General features: G+C 41.2%; 1 pseudogene; it reads right to left on the bottom strand.

Annotated features, from left to right (window-relative positions):
* Nucleotides 1-19981: 19981 nt before the first annotated feature.
* Nucleotides 19982-20596, bottom strand: LOC148031658 (uncharacterized; annotated as a pseudogene).
* Nucleotides 20597-23702: the final 3106 nt, after the last annotated feature.

Here is a 23702-nt window from a genome sequence, read left to right as displayed (position 1 = left end):
GAGGGAGGGTGCGACTAGAGAGATAGATGACCCGCTACACATAGCGTTGAGAATTCCATTGTACGAAGGTTGCACATATTCCATTCTACGTGCATCGCTCGAGATACTGAACTTACAAACCATTTATGGATGAAGCTAGCTTGAATGCATTATTGAAGTATGTATCATTTGATATTAATTCATAAATGCTTCTAGACAATATTCGCGGTTTGTTAACTCTGTTTGTCCAAGATTCTTCCCATGCGGGCCTTGAGATCAAATCCCGAGTCAGGTTGGCCTCTTGTGTAGGGCTTCAAAGGCAAGGGATTTACGACCAGAGTCCCCCCTGGCACCCAAGCGTCCTCTTGCTCCAATTAGCATTCAACGGAGAGATCTCTCGTAGCGGGTTCGGTCCACCTTCCCGGCGCGGTTAACAACCCGCTTGGTTAGGGTCAGGCAGGCAGTCGCAGGTAACTGAGGCTGCCTCTCCCTTCAGGCCTTCAACCTGAAGCATTAGATATCTTTTCAACCTTCAGTTCCTTGAGCAAACAAAGCAAACAGTGCTCTTTAAAGTGTTATAAGCACAATCATTTCCAGTGCTCGTTATTTGGCCAACTGCTAAGGAGTGAATCCTTCTCTCCGAATGTGTCTAGCACTCGATCCAAGATCAATTGCGACTTGGCAAGATCCCCAAGGGTTTGTTTGTTAACCCTTATGTCCTTGGGTTAGGGTCGTACCCTATTAACCCAACTTAACCAATACCTTAAGCTCTATTAGCAGTAATTATGTTATTCCAAATTACTGATTGGCCTTTTGCTTCCAAGCAATTTATCTAATCCCCTTATCTTGGTCACTTTTCCCAAGAAAGGTACTATATCAGAACGACTACTCATCCTCTTGCAAGATAAACTTGCGCAAGAATCTGCCAATCTCATTCCAAGGAATTGGCCATTCCCTTGTGATCAAATCACAAGATCATGCGACTCTGCAATTTGTTGTATAGGTGTCGCACCTAATCCATAGGACTATTTTACCCATCGAACGGCGTCTTCTAATCATGGAATCATGATTAGATAGGAAAGAGGGTTAGGGTGTCTTCATATCCATTCCTGATTGCACTAGGCCGACATTGTCGGTCCTAGGGTTCCAATTCAAACCGAGTTTCATCCTTTTAGCGAGCGATCCTTAAGGTGAAAGCCCTAGATCATCTCTCGCAAGTATCTCCTATTGTCCTTACATTCTGTGAATGTGGACAAGTCTTTAGGGTATGAGAGTTTCAGCTTGGAAATAAGAGCGACTAGGTCATGTCCTCAATGTGCTAAACCCTAGTTAGCACTTGGGATATGTTGCATCCATTTAATCATTTCTAAGTGAATCCTTTGTGGTTTAGGTGTTTAGGGTAAAACCATTATGATACCATTCTCATAAGCACATGATTCATTGGCTATGAATTATTAGATTTACAAACCCTTGCTTAATCGGCTAAGCTCCAAGCACATGTTAAGTTACGACACAATTTCTATTGATCCTTCTAGAACATGCATTCAAGATTCCAACTACTAAGCTTTAGGGTTTTATGTTAAAACGAACCATGCAACCTTTTCCTAATTTTCATTTATGAATGAATTATTCGTATGCTGAATGAGCATTACAAAACCTTTCGTAACTACTTATGTAATTGATTTGAGTTTTATGCCAACTGACTAAAGTTTAATCTACTTCATGCCGCCCTAGAATCATTTCCATGCCTTGCAAATTCCTACGATTGTTAGCAATATTCTTTAATGAATTTTTTTGCAAAGAAAGAGATGTCTAATAATGCAACATGCGATTTTATCTTTCCATGCATAATCTAAGTATACAACAATAAATTCGACTTTGTAAAGATGATCATTAGTTGATCTAATTTCGTTACTTTGCAATACATAAAAACAACTTGCTAAGAATGCATAGACGTCTTATGTCCTTCTTTCGTTTGTTTCTTTGAGAAATACAAATGATTGATTTATCAATTTGTGAGTTATTTCCCCTAAGATAGCCAATGTTTTTCAATCATAAAAGTGCATCTTACTTTCGCGAATTAACCATGCATAATTACAATATTACGACGTAAATCAAAAATAGGAAGAAAACCTGGACTTGTGGTGAAATGTCCACATGGATATTAGGAGATGATCCTCCTGCGGTTGCGCCTTGTACCTTTTTAGGGGCCATCATGAATTCAACCTTCTTGCCTTGGCCGCAGACTTATGATCTTGGCCCGTCTCCCTCGCACGCGCAATTCCTTTTTGAGATTCGACTTCCTTGAGCAATTCCACCGTCTTTCAGAACCAGGCTTTAGAAATGGAAACTTATGAACTCCCCTTCTTTTCGTAGAAGTTCCGGGAATACAATTGATCTTCACGGAAAGGGGCTTAACCGTCTAGTGTGGGAATCCATAGAAAGGAGAAAAATAGCTTTGTAGTATGCAAGGGGGGAAAGGTTGCTTAAATTCCAGGAGTTATAAAGACCCCTTGGAAAGGGTTTATAAAAGTCCCCAGGAAGGGCTTTAAAAGAGCTTATGAGGGGGAAATCCACGGGAATGGCTTTGTGGAAATGGTAAGGGGAGGCTTTGAAAAACCCCGCTATGGTGTCTTTTGGGGAAACCAAGGGGGGGAAAAGGGTTTAATTTCCAGAGTAAGGTGAACTTTAAGGGACTTGGGTGGAACCCCACGGGAAGGGGTGCTTAAATCCTATGGGTGGGGGGTGGGGGGGGGGGGGGAGGGTTATAAAAACCCGCTTGAGAGGGCAATAGGAAAGGGGGCTTAGAGAGGCCCCCCCCTTAGAAGTTTCCAAGAAGCTTCTTGGAAGCTTCTGAACTTCTATAACATGGCGTGGGCTTGAGGATGGCGGCCAAACGAAGCAGGTGGTGGCGTTAAATGGCTTAGGACGTTGGCAGCGGCGTAGCACATCAATGCTCTTCAGCTCCTCACCTCCACGGCCTAGTGCAGTCTATGATCAAGGAGAGAGAGAGGCGGCACTCTGACTGGCAACGGTAGCTCTATGCAACAAATCCTCCCTGCTCATGGCAGTTCGCAGCTCTCCTCTCTCAAGGTCTGTCACAATCAACACACGACTCTCTCCTTCAGCCCTCTCACTCTCCTTCCTCCACATGGGTTTATATAGGATAGAGACAAGATACCTCTCTCCCCCACGCGGCCAGTTGCATTGCCATTCTCCCTTCTACAACCTCTAGCAAGCAAGCTTACGCATCCGTGCTTCACTCCCTCCCCTCCAGCACACCCTTTGGCTGGGGGAAAGAAGAATATATAAGAATAATTTGCCATAAACCTAACCTTATCCTCTTGACCTCCTACTAAGAGGAGGTTCTCATGAACATATGTGGGTTTTTATTAAACTTTAGTCTTGATTTTTGCCAGTGGAGTGTCATGTCGTGTACAACATAAAGATCACACCGTTTGTATCTTTGACGCTGGAATTTCCTTGCATGAGTCTCACGTGGGTTAGTAATATTTTTCAATGGAAAATTTACATTCTCTCCCCCTTGGAGGAATTGAGATGTCCTCATCTTGAGATAAACTGGGGATATTGATGGTTGAGAGTGCTTTCATCCATCTAAATGGCATCCTCCTCAGGATAATCTTTCCACTGGATGAGGCATTCTCTCAAGCTTCGGGATCTCAGTTGTCTCTCCCTAACCTCTAAGATAGGCTGGATCATAGCATGCTTCTTCTCTAGCTAGCTCAAGTATTGGGTTGTTTGGCATGGATACCCTTGTGGCTAGAGATCTAGCTGTTGATGGATTTTGCAAGATTAATGAGTTAAGGAATGCCTTGCAACTGAGTGCATCAGCAACTACATTCTCCTTTCCTGGTCAGTATTTGATTTCAAAGTCATACTCCTCCAGCACTTCAATCCACCGACGTTGCCTCATGTTGAGCTCCTTCTGGGTAAAGATCCACTTGAAACTTTTATGGTCAGTTACTAGTGTAAACTTATTACCCAACAGGTAGTGTCTCCAAAGCTTTAGAACATGGATGACAGCTAACAGTTCTAGATCATGGGTAGCATAACTCTTCTCATGGCTCTTCAGTTTCCTTGAAGAGTATGCTACAAGATAACCTTCCTGCATGAGCACACATCCTAAGGCAAGTGTGCTAGCACCAGTTACTACCTCGAACTCCTTATTGAGGTCTAGAAGTTTTAGGATAGGTGCTGATACCAAACTTTTCTTCAATCTATCAAAGCTGGTTTGTTCGGCAGTTGACCATGCAATGGATGTTTGCTTCTTCAGTAAGTCCGTCCAGAGGTGCTGCAATCAAAGCATAGTTTTTGATGAATACCCTATACCATCCTGTCAATCCAAGAAAATTGCGTATTTCTTTGACAGTTGTTGATATTGACCATTCTAGAACATCTCTGACTTTGGCTGGGTCCACTGAGATTCCTTCGACTGATACGATGAATCCCAGATATTCAATTTGACGCTTGAAGAATGCACACTTCTTCATCTTAGCATAGAGCTTATGTGCTCTCATTGTCTCAAGGACAATCCGAAGGTTTGGTTCATGATCTTCTTCCTATTTGGTATAGACTAAAGTTTCGTCGAAGAAAACGAGTATGAAGTCATCAAGATATGGCCTAAAGATATCTTGCATTAACCTGTTGAAGGCGACAGGCGAATTCGTAAGCCCAAATGACATAACTAGGAACTCAAAATGTCCATATCTTGTGTTGAAGGCCATCTTTGGGATATCTTCTTCCTTGATCTTTATCTGATAGTAACCAGACCTGAGATCAATCTTGGAGAAGATCTTCGCACCCTGAAGATGATCAAGAAGCTCATCTATTCTAGGAATCGGGTACTTGTTCTTGACAGTTGATTGATTCAACCCTTTGTAATCAATACATAGTCGAAGCGTTCCATCTTTCTTTTTCCACTACAACAGAAACGAGGCATAGACGCGCACATTAGACGTGCAAAGTCGGGCGCGTCTATCAGAGCGTCTATAAATGCGTGTAAATCTGCATGTAAATAGACGCGAAATTTGCGTCTATATATCCACGCAAATAAACGCTAATATAGACACGCCAACAGAGGCACAATTATTTAACCATCTAAAATTAGCAATTCACATAATTGAAAAATGAAAGTTAATAATTATTTAACCACCTGAAATTGATTCTTGAGCATGCACATGTGCGCATGATAAAAACCATAGAATTAAGAATACACATTGAATCATTGAATTAAAAAAATAGAGTTAATAATTACTTTTTCATTGCTCTCTAATGAATGGTAGTTCAAGCCTGATATAAGTAATTAGCGGCAAGCAACAGAAACCTTACAATTAGTAGCAAGCATTGCAATATGTATCTTGTAATTTCTCTATGTACTTGAAGATGATAAAAGATACTTCCTTTTTATTATGGAAAATTCAATGCTTGCTTTAAAATTGACTATTGATTCTTGAGTATGCACGTGTGCGCATGATAAAAAGCATAGAATTAGGAATACACATTGAATCAATAAGCAAATTAAGTATGTTACAGTGAATGATCCATCTCATCTTCAATGAGATCAGCCCTTGCTAAACTATCTACTTCAAGGTCTATGTTACCAAGAGGTAACGAAACAAATAAGTCTATCCCACTATCAGATGTGTTGCTATATTGCTCAATAACTTCATCAATATCATCGACAATCACATTATTGTCTTCTTTTGCGTTTCCTTGAACATCCTCGCGAGGTTCATCTTGTATTATATCACGCATATAATCCATTATGGTGTCATCATGCACATCATCATTAATTGTTGGATTGTCATCTGCTATCTCCATGTCGGTAATATTACCATATATTGGTTTTGAACGATTAGATATAGGGATGACATACCACCATCGGTTATTGTTTACCATTGGATGATATACAACCTGTATTTGAAAAACAAAAGCAAAAAACTTAAGTACTTATTATATTGTGTATATGTATCACATGTATACATATAAAAAAATTAGCCTTTGCATAATACCTGCTCACATTGTTGAGATAGTACTAATGTGTCATTCTTGTTTTGGTGAAATTTTGTAGAGTCAATGATTACAAAACCACTTGGATGACGTCTGATTATGCAATGCTTACCATTTGTTACCACTTCTTTAAACCACTTCACATCGAGTACATATATAAAGAATCGTCTAAAGTCAAGCTTCACAATATCTTGGATCAAGCCACAATAACCTTCCATGGTACCATTGGCAGCCTCGAAGTGAGCAAGGACACCACAATCTTGGATATTTCTCTTTTCATCTATACGTTGAGTTCAAAGATGTTTACCCTCACACCAAAGTGCATTGAATAATGTGCACTAGTAGTAAAAGATAAAAGATCAAACACGTCAATTATTTATATAAAATAAAACTTATAGAAACAAATTAATTGATAGTATGTCTCACCTTTGATAAGCAACCTTGTGTGTATTCCCACTCTTCTTGAGATATATTAATTTCCTCTTCTTTTTCCATTCTCTCCATTTCCTCATGTAACCAATCTATGTCAATATGACGTGGGAGAGCATTTAGATGATCTAGAAATGAGACATTACGCCCATATCTAGTGCGAAATTCTTGTCTTTCGCTTTTTATTCTTGCCCTTGCTTCATTATATAGTGTCACCCATTTGCTCATAACATCACTATTGAGCACACAAAAACTATTTAACTTACGAAGTTCTTCTTTTGTTAGCACTTTACTCATTCCTTTTCCTTGAAGTACTATAGAGGTCATCCTCAAGTCTTCATCATCTTTCCATAGTCGTGGTTGAGAGGGATCCACTTCAGCAAGATATTCAGAGATATAAACAAGCGATGATTGCACTAACCAACCCTCAGTCATGCTTCTCTCAGGCCGTGCTTTTTGCCTCACAAAATCTTTCAAGGTTTTCATGAAGCGCTCAAGAAAAAACATCCACCTTACATGAACTGCCCCACAAAGTGCGATCTCATCAATCAAATGTACGAGTAAATGTAATTGAGTAGTCAAAATGGATCGATGAAAAATTTCCTCCACCAAACAAACCACCTCAACAGATAATTCTCGAGCATCTTGCAATATGTTTGGATCAATTTCCTTCAAGCTCACGTATCTGTCAAGATGTGTTTGATAATTGTTTATTTTTGTGTAGAAATTCAAAGATATATAATGAAAAAATACAATGTATACACACCTCACAAGCTCTCCCATCTTGTAAATGATATCACATACATCTTTGGAGGCACAATGGGATATGCTAGTAGGAAGTATGAACTGAATGTAAACAATATTCATAGATCAAATGATTAGTTGAGGAAAAAGTCATCATACCCCAAAGTTTACACATAGTTACTCCACTAATTACTATATTCATGGTTAGAGATACCCTTACTTGAATCATTTTGTGCCAATCGTGGGACTTCAAACTAGATGGTTGCTCCACACCTCTTTTCTTTTTCTTTATGAAGGCTCCCTTGAGACATCTCATACATCCTGTGGGTGTTCGAAAGCTATATATTTGTTCCTTTACTATTTTTTCCTCGTTCTTTGACAACATCCAAGGTGCATGGGGTAGCTCAATCTTTCCTCTGGGTCCAATACGTGGCCAGGCTCGTCTCATGCGACCAATGTTACGTAAATCCTCCCTTACATTAACTGAATCGCGAGCCCCTATCAAGTGATTCCATAATGTAGATACAACATTTTTGAATATGTGCATGGGGTCCAACAGGTGATTGATCTTGAGTTCAGTCCAGTACGGAAGATGAAAAAATATGGAGAACCTAACAAACAAACAATATATTATGTAAACAATTCATCATGCTAAATACTTTAAAGTCAATCGAGAGAAATGCACTTCTTACCGACTCATGCGGAGTGGAGGGTGACTGTCGGCATTAATCCATCTCTCCTTCCAATATCGAATGGTTAGAGATTGTGGAGTCTTTCCATTAGTAGGAAGAACATATTTGGGATGGTCAATAGGAAGAAATCGATGATGATTGTCGTAGATAACCTTCTTTAAACGTGCCGGCCTAGAGGAAATTAGAGAGGGACCGCAAATAGGACATGCATGATATCCTGACGTGGTTAAACCTGAAAAAACAAGAGAATTAATAAAATGAAATTGATTCAAGTCTTGAATTTCAAATATAGAGTTATATACATGTACTTGAACACTCTCCGTATCCTAGAAAGTCGTGCATGGTCCACAACAACATGGCCTTCAATGTGAAATCTCTAGAGGATGCAGATGCACTTGTATCTTGCACCTCAATACCTTCCCATAACATTTCTAACTCTTCAATCAAAGGCTCTAAGTAAATGTCCATGTTTTTTGCCTTGTGCTTCCTAGGAATCAGAAGGGACAACATCACATGTCCCTTTTTAATTGCCAAATTCCATCCATACCTAAACCAAATCTCAAATTTCTTGGCTCTTCTTTGAAAACAGGCCACAAATTATCTATATGTTACCATGCGGATGTGTCTGCAGGGATCCTCCATTTTCCATCACTTGAACGATGACTAGCATGCCATGACATGAGCTTTCCAATAGACTTACACTTGAACATAAATTTTATACGTGGAACAATCGAAAAATGTCGCAAAACCTTACGAGGCACATCCATTGACTTCATCTCCACTTCGTATCTTGATTCGCCACAAACAGGACACTCTCATGCGAACTCATGAATCCCACGAAATAAGACACAATCATTGACACATGCATGGATCTTGACATAATCGAGGCCTCCCAGAGATGTCAACTAATGTCTTGCTTGCTCTCTCTTAGTTGGCAATTTGTTTCCTTTTGGAAGCATTTGTGATAATAACCTACATATATTTTTAAAAGTGAGTTAAAAAACCACCAACATATATTTCTGTCTGATTTCAAAATAGAATTAACAATTAATATTATGATTCATATATAAGCCAAACTGAATTGATATCTACTTCAATAACGTATCCCAACTGACATTACTCCATCCATAAATTGTTTGCCAGTTAAGTATCTCGAGGGACGCACGAAGAACAGAGTACGTACAACCTTCATACAACGGAGTAGAAGATGCTACATATAGTGGATCATCTGGCTTCGTAGAGTGACCTTCTCCCTGAACCGGTTGCGAAAATAGATGGTGTACCATGTTGTCCAAAATCTCATCCTCTATGACCTGATGGGGCATTTCATGAGGGCTACTATCATGGTCGTCAGTCTCTACTCTTCTTGAAGACTCTGCCTCCTCGCGTCGACGTTGTGCAATCTCTCGACGCCTGGGAGGGAGCATCTGAGGATGGGGCACCGCATCTTGCTCAACCACAAAAGGGAGTTTCATGTACGTTGATATATAATTCCCGTAACATAGACATGCAATCTTAGTGGTAAAAAAAAACTATGAATATCGGTGATTTTTCTCAGTCCCATTCTCCATACAAGCTGAGGTGTGACATTGCAATTCGACGTGCTCGAAAAATACACCCTCGACAATGATGACACATGCATTTAATTTTTCATCGTAGCCATGCATCTCGATTATGGAGACGCAATGTTTCATCCTCACTTGAGGATGTGCTCATTGACTCACCAGCTTGCACCGCACTAGGTGATGACGACATCGACATGATTAAACCTAATTCATGACAACATCAAAATATTTGTCATTCATATGTTTACATAAGATCTTAATTTTAAATACACAAAAATCATCATAAATACATTAAAACTTATGATAAGAATTCACTATCAAAACTTATCTTAAAAACAAAAAATTATGATAAATCCCAAATGTGCGTCTATATCTGGGTTTAACTACGCGTCTATATTCGCGTTTATACTCGCGTCTACCTGAACAATAGACGCACTTCTCCCAGTTTTAATATTAAACAATATATTTTTGCAATGATGAATGTGACAAATCCCATGTTTGTGTTTATCAGTTTTCTTGTTTAAGAGAAGCATCAGCACTTAAGTGTTATGCTCAATGTCTAAAGAAAGCTCTTTGAAAATGTAGGTAATATATGATTTTTTATATGTAAATAAATTTATCTTTTTCCTATGTTTTTTTTGCAAATGTCGTATCCTGGTTCATCTAGCAATGACCTAGATGTGGATCACATGAATGATACATTGGCCTCCTTTGGCAGGGGGGTCAATGCATTTTTTGGAGGTTTTCCTAGTAGGGAGGACTTCATGGGAGAGATAACCAGACACCCTCGCTGCTCTCCCACAGCGGACGAGGTGTTCAGTGTCATGTCTGGGATGCCTCTGGCGTCTTTGCCTGGCACTACTTCTCAGACTCCACATGCAGGTACTCCATATACAGGTACTCCATATGCAGGTACTCCATTTGCAGGTAGTCCACGTGCTCCACGTTCATCAGCTAAAGCACAAGCATCTCCAGAAGCACTTGCATCTGCAGAAGCTCGTGTGTCCAGCGAGGCAGAGGGCAATCAATAGAGAGGGAGGAGGGAGAGTCGAGGAGGAGGACAAGGGTTGTGTGGGGGTTGCCTAGGAGGTGGCGAGCGATCACCCTCACTAGTAGATCATGTAGAGGAGGTTGTATGCTAGTACTATAGAGTTACAGATGCTAGTGGCATCTTTCATGATGATCAGGGAAGGGATGTAATGGCGTACATGAGGAGCGTCGTGCATGTGACGTATAAAGATTGTTTCATTGCCTTCAAAAATCAGAAAAGCGGCTTGTGGCAGGAGGTGTTGAGGGCAATCCATAGGAGGTACCCAAATCCTGAGGGTCAGCGATTCTCGGATGATTGGGGACGTACAAAAGTGAGGGATATGCTTCACAACAAAAGATCCCACCTCATGACACGGGCCAGGGACTCACTACGGAGGCTGGAGGAGGGGCGTGGAGCCTACAGCCAACCACCTATGTGCCACCGCAGAGAGTGGAAGAAAGCCAAGAAGAAAGCAGCTGAGAAAGTGAAGAGTCGCCAGCATGCAGAGGTGCGACGGATCGTTGCATTACGGATCGGGCGACAGAGAGTCGTGGGAGGCAGAGTTTGTAAGTATATTTTGATTTTTAGTTTTTTTAAATTTATATTTCTTTCAATTTTTTATATATTTTAGTCTAATATATTGTGACGTCTAATTGTTTGTATATCTCTAAATGTTTTGCACTCTACCATCGTTGGTAGGACACCTACCCCTAGAGAGGTAGGTTACCATCGAGGCCATAATCGCGTAGTGACATGGCTTCACTTTTATGAGGAGGGTCTCATCACTAAGGACCAATACAACCGGGCCATGAGGATTCGATAGCCAGAGGAGGTATGTTTTTCTTACTTTCCTATTAAAAGTATAACTATTTATAACTTTTTCTCCACCAGCAACCCTGATCTTTTGTGTGTGTAGGCGAACCCGGATGTGGAGCATAGCGAGGAGGGGGATAGCGATGCTAGTAGCCATGGTGGTACTAGCGAGGATGTTTCCTCTTCAGATTCGTAGAGGAGCACCATACCTCCTCATGAGGCCTTCTTTTCTTGTATATGTATGATATCTCTTTGAGCCTACTGCTTGCGGCTACGCTTTAGGTCGCAAGCACTCAAAATTTCCCTTGTAAATGCTTTGATATATAATGAATACATGGACTTCTACTTTCAATTCTCGTGCCCGTAAGATACATTGTCTTTTTCCCAAATACACAATCTGATGTATGGGAGGGGGAAAAAAAAAACCAGAGAGTATGCTCTCTGGTTTTTTTTTCCAGTTTTGTTTTGCGCGTCTATCAGCACGTCTAAATTACAGATAATTCGTGTTTATTCGCACGTCTATAATGCAAACTACACGCGCTTATACACGCGCTTCATAATTCAAATTAAAAAAAGAAATTAAATATATTTTATAAAAAAAGACATTTTTTGTTTTTCGTTCGCGTCTATCAGTGCTTGTAAAAGCGCGTTTACTAGCGTGTCTATATGCTCGTGTATATGTGCATCTATTGCACGTCTATTTGTGCTTGTAAATTAGTTGATACATGCGATTATAGACACGGAATGATAGACGCGCAAATAGACGGGTGGATAGACGCTCCAGTAAGTTTTTCTCTGTATTCAAAAATCGCGTCTAAATGTGTGTCTATGAGGCCTTTTTGTTGTAGTGTTCTGGAATAGTACTGGAGCTCCCCATGGTGAACTACTAGGATGGATGTCGCCCTGATCTAGCAGTTGCTTGAGTTGTTCCTTCAGCTCAATTGCTTCCAGGATGGACATTCTATAAGGTCTCTTTGCAATGGGTGCAACTCCTGGCACTAGCTTGATCTCATGATCCACTTCTCTTTGAGTCGGGAGTTCTGTTAACTCTTCAGGAAATACGTTCGCATATTCCTTTAGCCATGAAGGTCCTCCACTAGACTGCTGCTTTTGATCTAACTTATTGAGCTTAATCAAGTAGACAAGTAGTCCCTTTCTGACTCCCTTTATAATTCCAGATGCTTTGGCCAATTGAACTTTAGGCTTTCCAGCCTCTTCTTGAGTTGTGACCAATTCCCCTTCAGAGTTTCGAAAGGAAATTTTGCCCTTTCCACAATGGATGTGGGCGTCATTAGGTTTAATCCAATCCATTCTGAGTAGACACTTATGGATACCTAGATTCATGACTTTGAATTTGACGAAAGTCGTCTTTCCTCCTAGAAAGAATTCCACCTTAGCACTTTGCCTGGTACAAGTGACCTCATAACCATTTGCTAATTCCACAAGTAAGGTAGGTGCTTTTACTGTGGCTATTCCTAATTTTCTTGCACAAGCTAGTGAGATAAAGAAATGTGTATTGCCACAATCAATAAAGGTATTGAAACCTTTACCTTGATAGTCCAATGGTGTCTGAATCACCGAAAACTGGCGATTCGGGCCTTTCTTATGAAGAGCGGCATGGACTATCGCCCTTTCAAACTCTGCTTCCATGGTCGGATCTTTCTCTTCGCACATTTCCCTGTTGGCAACGCAGACAGTTCTTCCTCTGCCTCGGGTAATGGCTCCCTGTCCATGGCCAGTTCCTTGGAAAGGTGCTTGGCGATGTCCTCCTTCAAGCTTGGGACATTGCCTTTTGAAATGACCAGGCTCGTTGCAGTGGAAACAATGGAGGTTTCGGCCATTGCCTTGAGTACAGACAAAGTTGTTGACATTATTAGTCCTTGCTTTCTTTCTTTGCCCCCGATTGTGACCTTGAACTCTCTTCATTTGAGGCCTATATGCTCCTCTGTTCGGGTCATTATAAGACCAAGTTTTGATACCTCTTGGCCTAGCTTGCACCTCTTGAATTATAGGTGCAGCTTGCATGAGTGCATCTTGAAGATCTAATGGGCGCATAGATTCAAGACGGGTATTCATTGTTGGGTTTAAACTAGCACAAAATTTTGACACCTACTGTGTCATATCCATCTGTGGCACATACTTAAGAAGTGAGATGAATTTTGAGAAGTATGCGTCAAGAGTGAGTCCCAGCTGGTTTAGCTCATAGAACTCATTCATTTTTTGTGTGCAATATGTAGGTGGTAAGTATCTTCCTTGCACAGCTTTCTTCAACTTTTCCCAGGTAACGGATCCTTCTACGATCCCTTGATCTCTGCACCATTGTCTCCACCAAAGCCTGGCTTTGCCGGTGAGCTTCAGCTTGGCGAGCATCGCCTGGTTGGCGGGTGCAGTACCGGCTGCTTCAAAGTAATCCTCCATGGATTCAATCCAAATTTCAGCATCCGCTTGTATGGACTTGCCTTTCCCATCAAATTTAGGCGGCTTAATCTTCTTGTGAATAAACTTCTTTTCCTCGATTACGGCAGTACTTGATGTAGGAGGTGAACTGGGAATCTGTACCTGGGGTTGTGCCTGAATAAAGGATTCTTAACATTGTAACTCGCTAATCGTTATGATTTATATTTCATACCCAATTTAGCTATCAACCAAGAATCCTTAATTTTTTATCAATTCTCATGGACAAGACAGAAATTGATAAAAAGAAGTCTTATTGCATTTATATGGGCATAGCCCTTTCAATGTACAACATTTCCTGATATGATAGAGCAACCGTTACATTTAGTTTGGGAAGAATAATGTTGTATTACATTTATCTACGGGAACTGGGTAATAGTATGGTTTTGGGTCATGGATCTTCAGGAATCGGTAAGTCATTGGAAGATTAGGGTAACCTTTCCTTTAGAACCCATTCTTCTCATAGCGCCCCAACACCTTAATCCTATCAGCAGGGATTACATGGGTCACTTCCTCATATACATATGAGTTCAGCTCAACCCTCCGACCTTGAATATGTAAAGTTAAGTTTACTTGAGCCTCCACAAAAATGAACAGCTTCATGATCTTCAAGTCTTCCAACAACTTGATCCTCTTTAGGTTGGTTTGAAGGTATGCAAACCGATGGGCAGCTATATATTAGATTCTTGAGTCACCCGTCCATCTCCATTCCACATACAAAGGTGATGGGTTATAGATACGATCTAGGATGTTCATCATCCCAACCCTTTGTCGATAATCAGGAGAATGCATCGCGATCAAAAACATGACTCGGAACACTAAGAACCTGTTCCATGCTTCATAATTCTGCAAGACAGCATCGAAAGTAAGGAAATGTTATGTTTCCTTTACTTGTTCTTATTAATATTTCTTTTAAAAAAAACAAATCCTTTGTTGGTTCACTCTGATACCAACTGTAACATGTCACGAGTTCCCTTCAGGACACGTCTTAGCAGTCCATGGGGAAGGAGGTCTAGAAAGCTCCTCCCGGCACTCCCATGGAATATCATGGGGTTTGCGATCTAAGACTTCCCGCACCTACCACGTAGCGGAAGTATTCTGGCCGTTCCCACTTAGGACCAACTGAATCAGGGTTTCCCCTACTAGTCATTTCCTAAACGGCAACTAGCATCGAATCCCAAGCAAACTACTTTATGCAGAAATGCTAGGGCCGAAGCAGATTCATGCTGCACTTGGTTCAAGGATTGTGGGAAACGAGAGGGATGCAAAGCTCGACCTCTCTGACATAAGACATAGCCCCATTCCGTTCCCCTAAAACAGCGTAAACCGGGATTATTATAACCTAGAGTCTAGGTCAGTGCCTTTGCTATTCATTTCCTTTGAGACGATCTTTTTGCTGTCCATTATGATTGAGAAAAGTTTTCGGCCAATCGAGACCACCCATCCGTAGGATGGATCCATGGCCACATCCATCGCACTTTCCTCATGTTGTTTTAGTTATCTAATTACCTACCACATTTAGTTGGACATGCATTAAGCAACTTCCTTAATTAAGTCCATTAGGCACTGGTTCCTTTGCATAATCTTAGCACTTGACATAGAAAAACAGTGTCAAAACAAGTTCCTTGTCAACAGGTTATCATATTTATCTTTGGAATACATTTATAAAGTCCAGCCCGTAGGCTTATCCATAATCTGCCCAAAGGCCAAGATTTCGCTTGTAGACTAGTATGCAGGCCTTGAGATCCAATCTCGAGTCATGTTGGCCTCTTGTGCAAGGCTTGGAAGGCGAGGGATTTATGGCTAGAGCCCCCCTGGCACCCAAGCGTCCTCCTGCTCCAAGTAGCACTCAATGGAGAGACCTCTCGTGGCGGGTTCGGTCCACCTTCTCGGCGCGGTTAACAACCCCCTTGGTTAAGGTCAAGCAGACAGTCGGGGATAACTGAGGCTGCCTCTCCCTTCAGGCCTTCAACCTGAAGCATTAGATATCTTTTCAACCTTTAGTTCCTTGAGCAAACAAAGCAAAAAGTGCTCTTTAAAGTGTTACGACCACAATCATTTCTAGTGGTTATTATTTGGCCAATTGCTAAGGAGTGAATCCTTCTCTCCGAATGCGTCCAGCACTCGATCCGGGATCAATTGCGACTTGGCAAGATCCCAAGGGTTTGTTTGTTAACCCTTATGTCCTTGGGTTAGGGTCATACCCTATTAACCCAACTTAACCAATACCTTAAGTTCTATTAGCAGTAATTATGTTATTCCAAATTACTGATTGGTCTTTTGCTTCTAAGCAATTTATTTAATCCCCTTATCTTGGTGACTTTTCCCAAGAAAGATACTATATCAGGTAGACTACTCATCCTCTTGCAAGATAAACTTGCGCAAGAATCTGCCAATCTCATTTCGAGGAATTGGCCATTCCCTTGTGATCAAATCACAAGATCATGCGACTCTGCAACTTGTTGCACAGGTGTTGCACCTAATCCATGGGACTATTTTACCCATCCAACAGCATCTTCTAATCACAGAATCATGATTAGATAGGAAACAGGGTTAGGGTGTCTTCATATCCAATCTGTTCCTGATTGCACTAGGCCGACATTGTCGGTCATAGAGTTCCAATTCAAACCGAGTTTCATCCTTTTAGCGAGCGATCCTTAGGGTAAAAACCCTAGATCGTCTCTTGCAGGTTTGTCCTATTGTCCTTACATTCTGTGAATGTGGACAAGTCTTTAGGGTATGAGAGTTTGAGCTTGGAAATAAGACGAATAGGTCACATCCTCAACGTGCTAAACCCTAGTTAGCACTTGGGGTATGTTGCATCGATTTAACCATTTCTAAGAGAATCCTTTGTGGTTTAGGTGTTTAGGGTAAAACCATTATGATACCATTGTCGTAAGCACACGATTCATTGGCTATGAATGATTAGATTTACAAACCCTAGCTTTATTGGCTAAGCTCCAAGCACATGTTAAGTTACGACACAATTTCTATTGATCCTTCTAGAACATGCATTCAAGATTCCAGCTACTAAGCTTTAGGGTTTTATGTTAAAAAGAACCATGCAACCTTTTCATAATTTTCATTTATGAATGAATTATTCGTATTCTGAATGAGCATTACACAACCTTTTGTAACTACTCATGTAATTGATTTGAGTTTTATGCCAATAACTGACTAAAGTTTAATCTACTTCATGCTGACCTAGAATCATTTCCATGCCTTGCAAATTCCTACGGTTGTTAGCAATCTTCTTTAATGAATTTTTTTGCGAAGAAAGAGATGTCTAATAATGTAACATGCAATTTTATCTTTCCATGCATAATCGAAGTGTACAACAATAAATTCGACTTTGTAAATTGATCATTAGTTGATCTAATTTCGTTACTTTGCAATACATAAAAAAAGAATACATAGACATCTTATGTCCTTCTTTCGTTTGTTTCTTTGAGAAATACAAATGACTGATTTATCAATTTGTGAGTTATTTTTCCTAAGATAGCCAATGTTTTTCAATCGTAAAAGTGCATCTTACTTTTGTGAAGTAACCATGCATAATTACAATATTACAACGTAAATCAAGAAAAGGAAGAAAACCTGGACTTGTGGTCAAGTGTCCACATGGATGTTAGGAGGTGATCCTCCTGTGGTTGCGCCTTGTGCCTTTTTAGGGGCCATCATGAATTCAACCTTCTTGCCTTAGCCCCCGCAGACACATGATTTTTGGCCCGTCTACCTCGCACGCGCAATTCCTTTTTGAGATTTGTCTTCCTTGACCAATTCCACCGTCTTTCAGAACCGGGCTTTAGAAATGGAAACTTATGAACTCCCCTTCTTTTCGTAGAAGTTCCGGGAATGCAATTGATCTTCACGGAAAGCGGCTTAATTGTCTAGTGTGGGAATCCACAGAAAGGAGAAAAATAGCTATGTAGTATGTAAGGGGGGAAAGATTGCTTAAATTTCGGGGGTTATAAAGACCCCTTAGGAAGGGTTTATAAAAATCCCCAGGAAGGGCTTTAAAAGAACTTGTGAGGGGGAAATCCATGGGAATGTCTTTGTGGAATTGCTAAGGGGAGGCTTTGAAAAACTCGGCTATGGTGTCTTTTAGGAAAACCAAGGGGGGGAAAAGGTTTAATTTCTGGAGTAAGGTGAACTTTAAGGGACTTGGGTGGAACCCCACGGGAAGGGGTGCTTAAATCCCGGGGGGGGCGGGGGGGGGGGGGGGGGGGGAGGGGGTTATAAAAACCCACTTGAGAGGGCAATAGGAAAGGGGGCTTAGAGAGCCCCCCTAAGAAGCTTCCAAGAAGCTTCTTGGAAGCTTCTAAACTTCTGTAACGTTGTGTGGGCTTGAGGACGGCAGCCAAACGAAGTAGGCGGTAGCGTGTAAATGGCTTCCGATGTTGGCAGCGGTTCAGCACATCAATGCCCTTCAGCTCCTCACCTCCACGACGTGGCGCAGTCTACGATCAAAGAGAGAGCGAGGCGGCACTCTGACTGGCAAGAGTGGCTCTATGCGACAAATCCTCCCTCCTCATGGCAGTTCGTAGCTCTCCTCTCTCACAGTTTGTCACAATGAGCACACGACTCTCTCCTTCAGCCCTCTCGCTCTCCTTCCTCCATAGGGGTTTATATAGGATAGAGAGAGGAGACCTCTCTCCCCCACGTAGCCAGTTGCACGGCCATTCTCCATTCTACGACATCCAGCAAGCGAGCTTATGCATTCGTGCTTCACTCCCTCCCCTCCAGCATGCCTTCGACTGGGGGGAAAGAAGAATATATTTAAAAAAATTCCATAAATCTAACCTTATCCTCTTGACCTCCTCCCAAGAGGAGGTTCTCATGAAGATATGTGGGTTTTTATTAAACCTTAGTCTCGATTTTTGCCAGTGGAGGTTCATGTTTTGTACAACATAAAGATCGCAACGTTCGTATCTTTGACGTCGGAATTTCCTTGCATGAGTCTCACACGGGTTAGTAATATTTTTCAACGCAAATATTACATTTTCATGGAATTAAGAGTGAGAGCATTAAACAATCTTTCTTAATGCTAAGATATGGGGGTAGATTATAGTTAATAACTACCACTGGTCATATAGACCATTTACTCGATTTCATTAAAAATGGATTCACACCATCTAATGCTACACCCATCTTTAAATTGCATGGTTCTTTTGCAAAATCTAGCCATTGCAAATCAATATGCTCAAATGCAGGACTATTTGATGGAATTTGCATTACTCCATCTTTGCTCTTGTGTTCCACTCCCCATGTCATAAGCTTAGCTAATTCGGGACTTTGGAACATATGTTTTATACGCAAAGCTAGGGGAAAATGTCTCAATACCTTTCTAGGGACCTTACCTTTCTCCTCTTTATAACAAAGCGTTTGATATTTTTGACACGTCACATTGTCCTCGTACTGACCTCTATATAAAATACAATCATTTGGGACATGCATTTATAGAAGAATAGTCAAGTCCAAGACTACATATCATCTTCTTCACCTCATCATGTGATCCAGGAAGGGAATTTCTTATCGGCAAGAACTTCTGAGAGAGTAGCCTGCAAGTTCATTAAAAATATGATCAATAACAAGCAAACATGTTTAGAATATAACAAAAAAATATGTTAGATTATTACATACTTCAAAAGTGCTGAAATGGATAGATTAATCCATCCAAAAAGGTATTGAAGATTAAGAATAAGTAAACCTGCACTTAGTTGTCTTAGTTGACTTCCTGCATGGATACGCTTTAGGGCTTCTTCTCAAAGATACTTCTCATTGTTAGGAATATCGCACACACTATCATTTGGATACCAATCCTCAATAAAATAAGACATGCCATTGTCGTTATCAAAGATATCATCACGCTCATTAAAGTCCTTAGAATATTGTTTCTTTAGTCTCGCATAGGCATTAGGATCACTCCTGCATAGGATCCTCATGCACTCTATTGACATGTGAGATACGTCATGTGAATGTTGATTTGTGACATTATTGATGTCATAATCCAGAATCTACATATTTGAAGGTAAAGAAGATTGTATCAATAGCATGCTTCTATATAAAAGGAAAGAGATATGTGCATGGATTTCAATAATTATCACATATATAAAACATTTAGAGACAATAAAATATGATTATCAAATGAAATTAGAGATAGCAGAGAACGTGGTTCAAATTAAAGTGTAGAATTAGGGTACAAGAGGCCAAAATAACATTAGGAATCGTAGACAATGAAGCTCTCAACCCTCATTTGTTAAGGGTGCTCGTGGAGGTCTACGTCATCCATAATTTACTAGCAATTCATCACCAGCCTGTAATGATCTAATACCATTGACAACTATGTATCTTTGTGCATCCATACTCATATGTCCTGGTTCATGACTATTCTCACACTCCACAAATGTGCAATTGGTTCTTGCACTCATCCCTCAACTACTAATTAAACCTTCTATGTTTCCTTGAGAGTAAGCTCTTTCATCAACATAGAGTCATTGTCCTTCTGCATGTGTAATCCCTCTATCAGAAAGAGAGGCTACATTGAGACATAGCCCATAAGTACTCATGCTCTAAATGTTGTGAGTAAGCTGATGCCATGGACCCCATCTATATATAGGTCCACAAAAAGACATAAGGGTGACCTCAGAATGAGGGGGCACATGCAAATCTTGTGCAATAAAGAATCCTCGTCCTGCTCCACTAATGGTAGATGAAGCAATCATGTAGCGATTGCCATAGAAGCTAAAAACCACTCCATCCAAAGGAAGTGATCCTCTCTGCCATCCTTCGTATCGTCTTCGATCATATGTCTGTACTAGAGAATGCAAACCAGTAGGCAACGGATGATCTCCATCCATCTTAGCCTCCAAAGCAAGAAGTAGAGGATGTTGAGAAACCTCGAGCTACAACTGACAAATGACTTGTCTGTGCCGTGTGTGAGGGACATGTACACCACTGATAGTGAATTCACCCTTGTCATAAAGTGAATATACCTACATATATAATATGGTTGCATTACATATAGACCTTTGATTTATAGAATAACCAATAATAAAACTAAGGGAGAATAGTCACATACCTTAGGTCGATGTCACTCCTCTGGTGGTGGTGCTTGCTCAAAAATACCATGGGTCATCTCATGTGAAAAGCAATCCCATTGTGGCCTCGGATATGTGCTACGACAATGAGTGCTCTATCATATAATAGACTCATCATGGTAGAAATAATCATAAACAGGTTCATGTGTAGTATTGGAACTTTGTGCACCCCAACCATCACCAATAGGAGGTGGTGGTGCACCCTCTTATTGGTCTGAATCTAATTTTCAAGTACCATAAAAACATGAGACATTTATCAAATGATCAAAGTTAAAGAATCAATTAAAGTTTCAAAATTTGAAATCTAACAAGTTCTTTGGTATATTCTAACACTTATTGTAATATGAAAAATAAACAGATACTACTGTATGGTAGAGACAAATAAGAGGAGATCAAATACATGCATGGAGACATGGGAATACTTCCACAAGAAGAGACGCATATGCATCAAGTTTCCTTAGCAAAAGTGTGTGCCTTTGCTAACGTATATTAGTATTAATAAAAAACTTTGCTAGATTGATTCTAACTATTCTCTAATCTATGTTATTTTGTTTAGTCAAATTTACATAGGAGGTAGCATGAAAGAGAGTGCAAGCTGGTCAAACATCTAGACTAGGCATGATTAATTATAACTATTCTCTAATCTATGTTATTTTTTAAAATCAAATTTACATAGGAGGCAGCAGGAAAGAGAGTGATAGCTAGTCACACATCTAGACTAGGCCAGATGGGATGGGATAGATTTATGGCCACATTTGTAAGTATAGGCAGTTTAAATTTTAACTTTCAAAGGTAATACTATTGAATGAAGGAATTAATAAGTCTTTGGATTTATCTTGATGCAGACCAAAAACTATGGTTGTGCACCTACGATGCAGGAGAAGGAGTACACCGGATACTACGACTACCGCGCTTTGGAGGGGATACTTACTGAATGGAAGAGCAGTATGGCAAGGACGACATGACAAAGGTGGCTTGATAGGAGGCCTAGGGGTGATTCTGAGAGGCAAAGAGGGGCGGTGGCCAGATCAATGGCCATGGTGGTGACGATCTTGGAGATGGGGGCAATGGTGGTGTTCCGAGTGGGGGCAAGGCTGGTGACACTGGTGATGGTGATCATGAGTCTGATACTAGTGACTCGTACAATGATGACTCATATAGTGATCATGCCTAGGGATTTGTTATGTATATTTGAGAATGGGACTTATATATTTGAGGATGTAAGGATGACACTTGTTTTGTATGCTAGCTATATATAGTCTGTCTATATATAGCGCCCCAGGTCCCCTCTATATATTCCTATCATGTGTGCTCTGTTGACACACTTCTGGGGTTTCACTTCCGGTGTCTCATGTATCTCTTCTCCTCTCTCTTCCTTCGTTCCTTGTCTCCCTCATGCACTGTTCAACATGGTATCAGAGCTGAAGCCCTGGGCCGCTGCCACTGCTATTGGAGGACGAGTCTTTTAAAGCGGGGGGGTACTTTTTTGGTTTTATTTGTTTGCCATGAACTTTTCGCTGTATATGCCCATATCGTTGTGTTAGTTGCTGCAAGAAGGTGTGAATCCGCTCAAGCAACAGGAGTGTACGAGCGCCCCGTGCCAGAAAGGATGCAAAATTTGCTGTTGAAACTGTGAGTCTCTATCTAGGGCTCACTGTGCTGAGTAGTAAATCTGGCCAAGCCGCTATTCAATCTGTGTCTGTAGCTCACTGTGCAGAACAACAAATCTGGCCAAGTTCCTGTTCAATTTGTGTCTATGGCTCACTGTGACAAATAGGAAGTCAGGCGAGTCTTCTAAAACTGACTCAACAGAATTGATTCTAGATCGAATCCTATGGGTAGGACAACCATGTGATGCCCCAAATCATGTGGACAGGGCAGAACACAGTTGCATGATGCCTTGGGCAAGAGCATGAAGTGGCCTAGGAGAGGCAAATGTCATCCAGAAGCTTCACAGTCAAACCATCTCCTCCTCTTTCTCCTGTTGCTGTTGCTTCCTGATGCTTCTTTCTCTTCGGCCATTCGATGGGTTACCACTTCTGCGTCGAGTTCTCAAAGGACCTTGCACGCTCCGCCGTGGCTTTCCTACGGCTCTGCGACCTCATCCATGTCAATGGCACCCTCAGCCTCTCCACTTCAAACATCCAAGCTCCTCGTTTGTCATTGATGACTTCAAATAAGCTTCACAGTCGAACCATCTCCTCCTCTTTCTCTTAGTGTTGTTACTTCCTGATGTTTCTTCCTCTTCGGCCATTCGATGGGTTACCACATCTACGTCGAGTTCTCAAAGGACCTCACACGCTCCGCCGTGGCTTTCCTATGGCTCCGCGACCTCATCCATGTCAACGGCACCCTGAGCCTCTCCTCAGCCACTCCACTTCGAACATCCCGGGCTCCTGTTTCAACTCCAAGATCAAGGCACATGACTTCCACTTTGTGCATGTCCACCACCGAGACAGAACATGATGATGACTGCTTTGCTAACCGGGAGGCTTGGCCCATAATGCCTGGCCTGTAGACCCTTCACAGTATGGGAGTAAATACGAGCGATGGGAGCAGTATTTCAAAGACCCTTCACAGTGGCTGGACTTGTGGCACCGCAAACGGTGCTCGATGTCACCTGATTTTAAGCATAAGACAGAGGGCTATGGGTTGTGGCTGAGTCCAAGGATGTGCTCAGAGTGGGTAACAAAGCGGCTCCATGAAGTGGATGCAAGGAAGGCAGCCTCCATATCTAGTGATACCGATAAAAGAAGGGCCATAGGGCTATGGGTTGTGGCTGAGTCCAAGGATTTTGTTAGATTCAGGGTCAACATATCGTACGAGCATAAGCTCTATTATTACCCTACCTAATCCACTGCACAGG

This window comes from Lygodium microphyllum, chromosome 9, assembly GCF_053477565.2.
Source record: "Lygodium microphyllum isolate KBCC chromosome 9, Lygodium_microphyllum_v1.1.10, whole genome shotgun sequence".
In the NCBI taxonomy this organism is placed as follows: domain Eukaryota; kingdom Viridiplantae; phylum Streptophyta; class Polypodiopsida; order Schizaeales; family Lygodiaceae; genus Lygodium; species Lygodium microphyllum.
This window is presented reverse-complemented; position numbering and strand designations above follow the sequence as displayed.